The sequence below is a fragment of the Macaca mulatta genome, chromosome 4, assembly GCF_049350105.2.
Source record: "Macaca mulatta isolate MMU2019108-1 chromosome 4, T2T-MMU8v2.0, whole genome shotgun sequence".
Classification (NCBI taxonomy): domain Eukaryota; kingdom Metazoa; phylum Chordata; class Mammalia; order Primates; family Cercopithecidae; genus Macaca; species Macaca mulatta.
Window position 1 is genome coordinate 175,680,065 of NC_133409.1, and position 8,586 is coordinate 175,688,650.

General features: G+C 42.8%; 1 pseudogene; it reads left to right on the forward strand.

The window, feature by feature from the left end:
* Positions 1–844: 844 nt before the first annotated feature.
* On the forward strand, positions 845–6,329 carry LOC144340632 (isocitrate dehydrogenase [NADP] cytoplasmic pseudogene; annotated as a pseudogene).
* Positions 6,330–8,586: the final 2,257 nt, after the last annotated feature.

Genomic DNA, 8,586 nt, shown 5'->3' on the forward strand with positions numbered 1-8,586 from the left:
AGATTTTGACTCCTGCCTCTCATGTGAGGTATTCCACCAAGGATCCTCTCCCTCATTGACATGAGCAGGCAGGAACATGAGGGCTACTGATTCCCAAGCTCCTCACCATCAACGTCGCCTTTTTCCCCTGTTTTCTCCAACTTTGAGAATTGGGAGCTCAGGCATGATGGCTCATTTCTGTAATCTCAGCACTTTGGGAGGTCAAGGTGGGAGGATTCCTCAAGCTCAGGAGTTTGAGGCCAGCCTGGGCAACGCAGTGAGACTCCATCTCTGTAAAATTAATAAAAATAAAAAATAAAAAGAATTGGGAGAAGTGACTGGTAATTTATCTTTATGAAAAGAAAATCCCCCAAAGTATTCTTAATCATTTTTCATATTCAGAGGTAAAAAATCTGTCAGCATCATGATGACGGGTGGAATTTTTAGGTCGAGGGTATGAGCATTCCACAGAAATGTACTTACTCCCACTTCAACAGGGACAGTTACAGCTCTATCCCTATGAAATATCAGGATTCTGTGCAAGATTGCACAAGTAAAAAGGAGTTTTGATGCTTTTAAGAAGTTTTAAGGGTCCCAGCAGCTTAGGGGTGGTAAGAATTGCAGCTAGTGCAGCTCTGCAGAGGCCCTCGCAGTGCCATCCTGGAACACGGCCTCTGCCAGGAAGCCGGGGAAAAGGAGCAGTTCAGTTCAAGAGACAGTCATGGAGAGATCAGCAGGATGGTATCCAAACCTGCTCCTGCAGATGCTGAAACTGATTTTAAAATATGCAAACAGTGAAAGTGAGAAACTGTAAACAAAAGGGAAAGGAGGAGCAAAACTATGAAATCAGACTCACCTGCAGAAAATGAAGATGCTAAACCAGAAGAGGCCAGACTCTGGTGAAGCAGGAGAGAAAGCAGCCAAATCTGGTGAGTATCCTCAACCGAGTACCCTCGATTATCTCAGCATTGCCTTCTTGCAGACACCAGAAGAGCCATTTTACCAACTATTTTGTAAATGCAAGTTTTTAGTAGTTCCAGAAACACACTTGTAAGAAGCAGGAAACCTACCCCATCCCTTAAAAAAAAATTGTTTTTGATAAGTGTAAATACTTTTTTAAAGAAATAAGCTCATGGCCTGGCGTTAGATTTCTTTTTCTTTTATTTAATGCCCCTTCCCCACCCTGGTTGTATACTTTTCTATATACATCATACATTTTTCAATTTAGCTATTCATAGAATAAGTGGAAATCAAATTAAGGGAGATATTGACTATAGTCTGTGGATGGGGGAGGGGAGGTGGTGGAAGCTGAGCTGGCAGTTTCCAACATCCCATAACCAGAAGCACAATCAGGCCGGGTGTGGTGGTGCATGTCTCTAATCCCAGACCTTTGGGAGGCCGAGGCTGGTGGATCACTTGAGCCCAGGGGTTTGGGACCAGCCTGGGCAGCAAAGAGAAACCCTGTCTCTACTAAAAATAGAAAAATTAACCAGGCGTGGTGGTGCACGCCTATAGTCCCAGCTACTTGAGAGAATCACCCAAGCCCAGGATGCAGAGGTTGCAGTGAGCTGAGATGCACCAGGTCGCTGCATTCCAGCCTGGGCCACAGAGGGAAACCCTGTCTCAAAAAAAAAAAAAAAAAAAAAAAAAAAAGTAGCACAATCAAATGGCAATTTAAAGTCGTGATCATGCAATTAACTTGTAAGCATTTTATACTGCTTAGCTTTGTTCCCTTGTCTTTTACTAAAATTATTTATAAAACTATTCCCTGATCTGGATTCCCTGACGGCCTTGGGTGTCCTCCATGACACCTTTGTTCCTGGTAATCCAATTTTTCCTAATAATTTTATCAATGTGTTGTGAAAGATTGGACAGGTTTGAGCATGTAGTATCTATATTAAATCGTGAATTAGTCAAATTTTAGACCAAACAAATTTTCAATGTTTTAAGATAATGGCATTTGAAAACCTCTTTCTAAAAAAAAAAAATTTGTCTCCAAATTGTAAGCTAAAAAGTCAATAGAATAACTGGAAAAGAATTACAGTTGCATAGCTTTTTAAATTTTCAGTACTCGCTGTTAAGAACTATATACAGGGTTTCTGCAGAGGCTGTGACAGAAACCAAGGCAGCGGGAGTCCCGTTTGGGATTGCCAGCCTGCGTGTGTGAGTCTGAGTACGTGAGCAGCTGTGGCGCCCCAGGTCCTCGTCAGCATATCATCCCGGCAGGAGATAAACTACATTCAGTTAAGTCTGCAAGACTGGAAGGAATTGGGGTGATAAGAAATTGATTCACTGTTGGCGGGACATGGTGGCTCTCACCTGTAATCCCAGCACTTTGGAAGGCTGAGGCGGGCAGACCACCTGAGGTCAGGAGTTTGAGACCAGCCTGACCAACATGGAGAAACCCCGTCTCTACTAAAAACACAAAATTAGCCAGGCGTGGTGGCGCATGCCTGTAATCCCAGCTACTTGGGAGGCTGAGGCAGGAGAATCACTTGAACCCCTGGAGGTGGAGGTTTGCAGTGAGCCGAGATCATGCCATTGCACTCCAGCCTGGGCAACAAGAGCAAAACTCCGTCTCAAAAAAAAATAAAAAATAATTTTAAAAAATTGATTCACTTTCAAGGTTTATTAAAGTCAAAATATATTTAAAAATCAGTGGCAGTTCTGTGGTAGAGATTCAAGGAGATGAAATGACACAAATCATTTGGGAATTGATTCAAGAGAAACTCATTTTTCCCTATGTGGAACTGGATCTACATAGCTATGATTTAGGCATAGAGAATCGTGATACCACCAACCACCAGGTCACCACGGATGCTGCAGAAGCTATAAAAAAGTATAACATTGGTGTCAAGTGTGCCACCGTCATCCCTGATGAGAAAAGGGTTGAGGAGTTCAAGTTGAAACAAATGTGGAAATCACTAAATGGCACCATCCAAAATATTATTCTGGGTGGCACAGTCTTCAGAAAAGCCATTATCTGCAAAAATATCCGCCAGCTTATGAGTGGATGGGTAAAACCCACCATCGTAGGTCGTCATGCTTATGGGGATCAATACAGAGCAACTTATTTTATTGTTCCTGGGCCTGGAAAAGTAGAGCTAACCTACACACTAAGTGACAGCACCCAAAAGGTGACATACCTGGTACATAACTTGGAAGAGGATGATAGTGTTGCCATGGGGATGTATAACCAAGATAAGTCAATTAAAGATTTTGCACACAGTTCCTTCCAAATGGCTCTAAGGGTTGGCCTTTGTATCTGAGCACTAAAACACTATTTTGAAGAAATATGATGAACGTTTTAAAGACATCTTTGAGGAGATACATGACAAGCAGTACAAGTCCCAATTTGAAGCCCAAAAGATCTTGTATGAGCATAGGCTCATCGATGACATGGTGGTCCAAGCTATGAAATCAGAAGGAGGCTTCATCTGGGCCTCTAAAAAGTATACTGGTGACGTGCAGTCAGACTCTGTGGCTCAAGGGTATGTCTCTCTTGGCATGATGACCAGTGTGCTGGTGTGTCCGCAAGGTAAGACAGTAGAAGCAGTGGCTGCCCACTGGACTGTAACCTGTCACTACCGCATGTCCCAGAAAGGCCAGGAGACGTCCATCAATCCCATTGCTTCTATTTTTGCCTGTACCAGAGGGTTGGCCCTCAGAGCAAAGATTGATAACGATAAAGAGCTTGGCTTCTTTGCAAATGCTTTGGAAGAAGTCTGTATTGAGACAACTGAGGCTGGTTTCATGACCGAGGACTTGGCTGCTAGCATTAAAGGTTTACCCAGTGTGCAATGTTCTGACTACTTGAATATGTTTGAGTTCATGGACAAACTTGGAGAAAACTTGAAGATCAAACTGGCTCAGGCCAAACTTGAAATTCATACCTGGGCTGAGGAGGAGAAGTATCTTTTGGCAACTAGGTCTACAGGTTTACATTTTTCTGTGTCACACTCAAGGCTAAAGGCAAAATCTATTTTGTAATTTGTTTAGAAGCCAGAGTTTATCTTTTCTATAAGTTTATAGTCTTTTTCTTATATATAGTTATTGCCACCTTTGTGAATGTGGCAAGGGACTTTACATTTTATTTTCTGGTAGCAGCCTAGGAATTTGGTTAGTACTCATTTGTATTCACTGTCACTGTTTCTCATGTTCTATTATAAATGACCAAAATCAAGAGTGCTCAAAAGGGTCAATGATAGCCACAGTATTGTTCCCTAGAATATGCATAAAGTAGAAATTTACACCCTTCTCCTCCTGTCCATGACCTTGGGCACGGGGAGGTTTTGTTGTTAAAGATGTCCCATTACGTGACGTAGAGCTGTACATTAAACTTGCACATGACTGGAACAAACTATGAATACAATTAAAATGTGTTGAAGATACTGCAGTCGTTTTTGTAAAGAGCTTGCTGAATGTTTCCAATAGACTAAGTATTTTTCAGGCCACAGGAGAGTTTGGAATCTGGGATAAATACTACCTGGAGGTGTGGGAAAAAAATAAAACAACTATATACATTATATGTATATAGTTGTATATGTATATGAATCATTAGGTCTATGTACTGATCACTAAGACAAACAAACAAACAAACAAAAAAACAGTAAAATATCAATTAAGATAGAAAAAAAGTCTAAAAACAGGTATGGTAGAAAGAGCACTGGATTTTTAGGCAGGTAGACAGGACTCCTAACCCAGAGAAGTTCTGTGATTTGTGCGACATTGCAGAGCAAATGTTACATGGCAAAGCCAAGACTTGACCCACACCTTCAGGTTCTCAGCCCTGCTGTTACCATTACCCAACACGGCCACTCAGAGGTAACTCTTCATCCTACAGCTATGCGTGGCTTGCAAAGCCAAAGAGCCAGAAACAGGTTCAACTCCAGATTTTCTCATTCGCTCGATTGCCTGTGGCAATGATTCTCAATGCTTGCCATGTACCGGATTATATGAAGGAGTTGTGGAAAACATACAGTTGCCCAGATCCCTCTTCCAAAGATTCTGACTCATTTGTTCTGGGGTGCGGCCCAGGTAGTTTAATTTATTTAAAAAATGTCCCTGGATGATTCTCATATGCAGCCAATTTGATGAGAATCATTGTTTTCTGGCACTGGTTCTCAACCCGTGCTGCACATTAAAATCACTTGGGGAGCTTTGAAAACTACAGGCCTAAGACCCATCCTCAGAAACAGTCAATCACCTGGTCTGGGTGTATCCTGGGCCCCGGCCTTTGCAAAAGCTTTCCAGGTGATGCTAATGTGTGGCAGGTATGAGAACCATTGCTCACAGGCTCCCCAAACCATGCATCCTTAGTCTACAATCATCTCTCAGGGAAGGGCCTGACCATCGGCATTCTGAAAAGTCTAGCGCCGTCAGTGTTCAGTAAGTGCTTGTTGAAAGAATTGCCTCATGAGAATCAATGTCTATTGACAGGTGAGAAGAAAAGGGCAAATTTAAGAAATAATGAGCATTTAATATGAAAATGTCCTGAGGGGGGATTATGTAGTTAGTTAAGCAAATATTATGACAATATGCAGATTATCTTACGAACACAAAGGTGGCCTTCTTAAGTAGTTGAGGCTGCTATCCGAAACCTGGGATAGTCTTATGTAGGGTAAACACACCTGGTAGCAATTATTTAAGCATACTCTGAGAATGACCCTGGATGGCAGATGCATCTAAATGTGTGTTCCAATCTAGGGAACCCAAGTAGCTAACCCGGAAGTTCGTTCCTTTTCTATGATAAACATCTGAACCCCTGGCACGTTCCATGGAACACAGGCTGTACATCGAGGACCTGAGTTTTGGGTTAAACGAAGGTTGCCAGGTGGAGGTCGTCACAGGGAGGGTGTTAAGTGGAAATGCTATAAAAACTTCATGCTGTTTGCAGGCAGCTGCAGTTTTCCTGCCCAACCCACTGCCACTGGGCTACGTGGTTGTGTTGTCCAGCCTGCCACTGCCGGACTCTCTCCCCTGTATGTAACCCCCTAATAAAACCCCGTGTCTCATTTGCCAGCTCTTGGTCTCTTCTTTGGCCTCTTGAACCTGGTACCTTCCCTATTGAGATTAATAGGAGTTTGGCACAACACCTTATCCCCAAGAATATTGTGAGAGAGAGAATCAGCAAATTCTACCTACCTTAACTAATCCCTACCTCGGACAGAGCCATTCTTTACTGAATCCAACAGCAGTCTCAGCACATGGCATCTGGAACACCAGATAATTCTCTTACCAAACGCTGTTTCCAGTATATAAATGAAGGCCATGACCCACCAGTGGGAATTGACACTGTGGAAGAGCTATTTGCCTTCACGGATATGAGCAGACTAGGAAAAGAAAAATGATTCCCCCTTTCAACTTATTTAACAAGAATGTTAACTGACAAAGTAGAATAGCAAAGCACGTCTGCTGCATAATCCCACATTTGTAATAAACGTGACCTGGAAGAAATTTACCGAAATATGAACAGAGCTCATGTTTATCTTTGGATAGAGAGATTATGGTGATTTTTATGTTTTCCTTTACACTTTTCTGTTTTCCGAATGTTTTGCCTCGTACAGATATTACCTTTAATAAGAAAAAAACCACTACCCTTTAAAAATTGTGGATGTGTGTGTATGTGTGTGTGTACAGAAGGTGGGTTAAAAAAAATTTAAGGTGCTCGAGTCTGGGGAATGACTCTCAGAGGCATTTCTAAATCTGCTGGCACTTAGACAAGGAGGAGCAGGTTTGTCCGACAGCTTGAAAGCTCAGCAGATCCATTAGCGCTTTCGTCAGCAGGTGGAGATTTTGCAAGCCTGGTGTGGAGCTTGCCAGCCTCAGCAAAGTTGGTATCAGCCAGGTGACCAGTAAAGATGAAGTTCCAGCAACCTCTGTCCACTTGGTGCCCAGCCTGATGCAAATGAATGGATTTGAACACTCTTGATGTCAGACTGCTGTTGATTGATAATGTTAAATACATGGAGAAGACACCAGGAGAAACTATTCAGAAAGATTCATGGTATAAACCACCAGGTTCCAATACTTGACTAAAGCTGCTCTCAATGTTTATAAATCTATTTGGTTTGGAAGTCAGATGCAAATGGCATATGGACGAATCTTTTAGAGAAAATTTAGCTGAACTTAGGTGCTTGGCTTACGTGAGAAGCCCAGTGAGTATCATAGACCAGTAGGAGCTCCCAGATAAAACCTCAAATCCAGTAGCAATGTCCTCTTACCTTCAGAAACAAGGCTCTCTTTCCTCAGAAACTTCCAACTCTTCATAACCATCTATAAGACTACTTCTTTCAAACTTTCATGGTCTGGTGCAGTGGCTCATGCCTGTGATCCCAGCATTTTGGGAGGCCGAGGTGGGAGGATTGCTTGCATCCAGGAGTTCAAGACTAGCCTGGGTGGCATTAGCCAAACCCTGTCTCTACAAAAAATACAAAAATTAGCCAGGTGTGCTGGTGAATGCCTGCAGTCCCAGCTACTCAGGAGGCTGAGATGGGAGGATTGCTTGAGCCTGGGAGGTCAAGGATGCAGTGAGCTATGATTGCAGCACTACACTTAGCCTGGGCAACAGGGTGAGACCCTGTCTCAAAAAAACAAACCCAAACCCTGATGCTCAATCTCTTTTTCCTATGAACTTCTTCCACCTCTTTCCTGAATTTTCCACTTTTCCTCTGTTGCGTGATACAGATATTCTTCCTTCATTACTTTCCTGAAGCAAAAGTTTCCCTTAATATCCTCAACCTCAATACCCATCAATACCCCTCCAGTGTCCTCGAACACCCATCCCATCTCACCACCATCAGAAAGCCTTACAATCAGGAAGTTTTATTTTCTGCTTAACTTAAATGTCATCTATTATAAATTGAATTGTAAATAACTTGAGGGAAGTCATCTATTTATCAATCTTTGTATCCCTCCAAAAGCACGTAGGCTCCTATAAATTTGTAGAACAAATGAGTTTCCTCTGAAAGAACAGTAGTAGCACTTTATAATGATATCATACATTTGTTTATATAGAGCCATTTTCAAAGCATATGAGCCTTGCAGCTGCAAATGGAATCCATAGAACTGCAAAATTAATATCTTCTTGGAGTTACTTAGGAAACAGATATCTTGGCCTCCTGCTCCCTTCTGCTCCCCACTTCCCTTATACACACCGACGGAACTGGAATCTGAGTTTTAATAAAATCCCAGGCCATTCCTTTGGCATTCAAGGTTGAGAACCATTGGTGTAGACTAGAGCCTTGGCTCTCAACCTTGGCTGCGCATTGGAATAATATAAAAAACTCTAAAAATACAGATGCCTGAGCTCCAGCCCTCTTCTGCCCATCCTGATTTAAGCAATCCCCCCTGAGCAATAGGATTCTTCTTTTTTGGGGACAGGGTCTCGCTCTGTTGCCCAGGCTGGCGTGCAGTGGCGTTGCAGCCTCGGTCTCCCCAGGCTCAGGCCATCCTCCTACCTCATCCTCCCAAGTAGCTGGGACTACAGATACACACCACCACGCCCAGCTAATTTTTATATTTTTTGTTGCCCAGGCTGGTCTTGAACTCCTGGGCTCAAGCGATCCGCCCACCTCAGTCTCCCAAACTACTGAGATTACAGGTGTG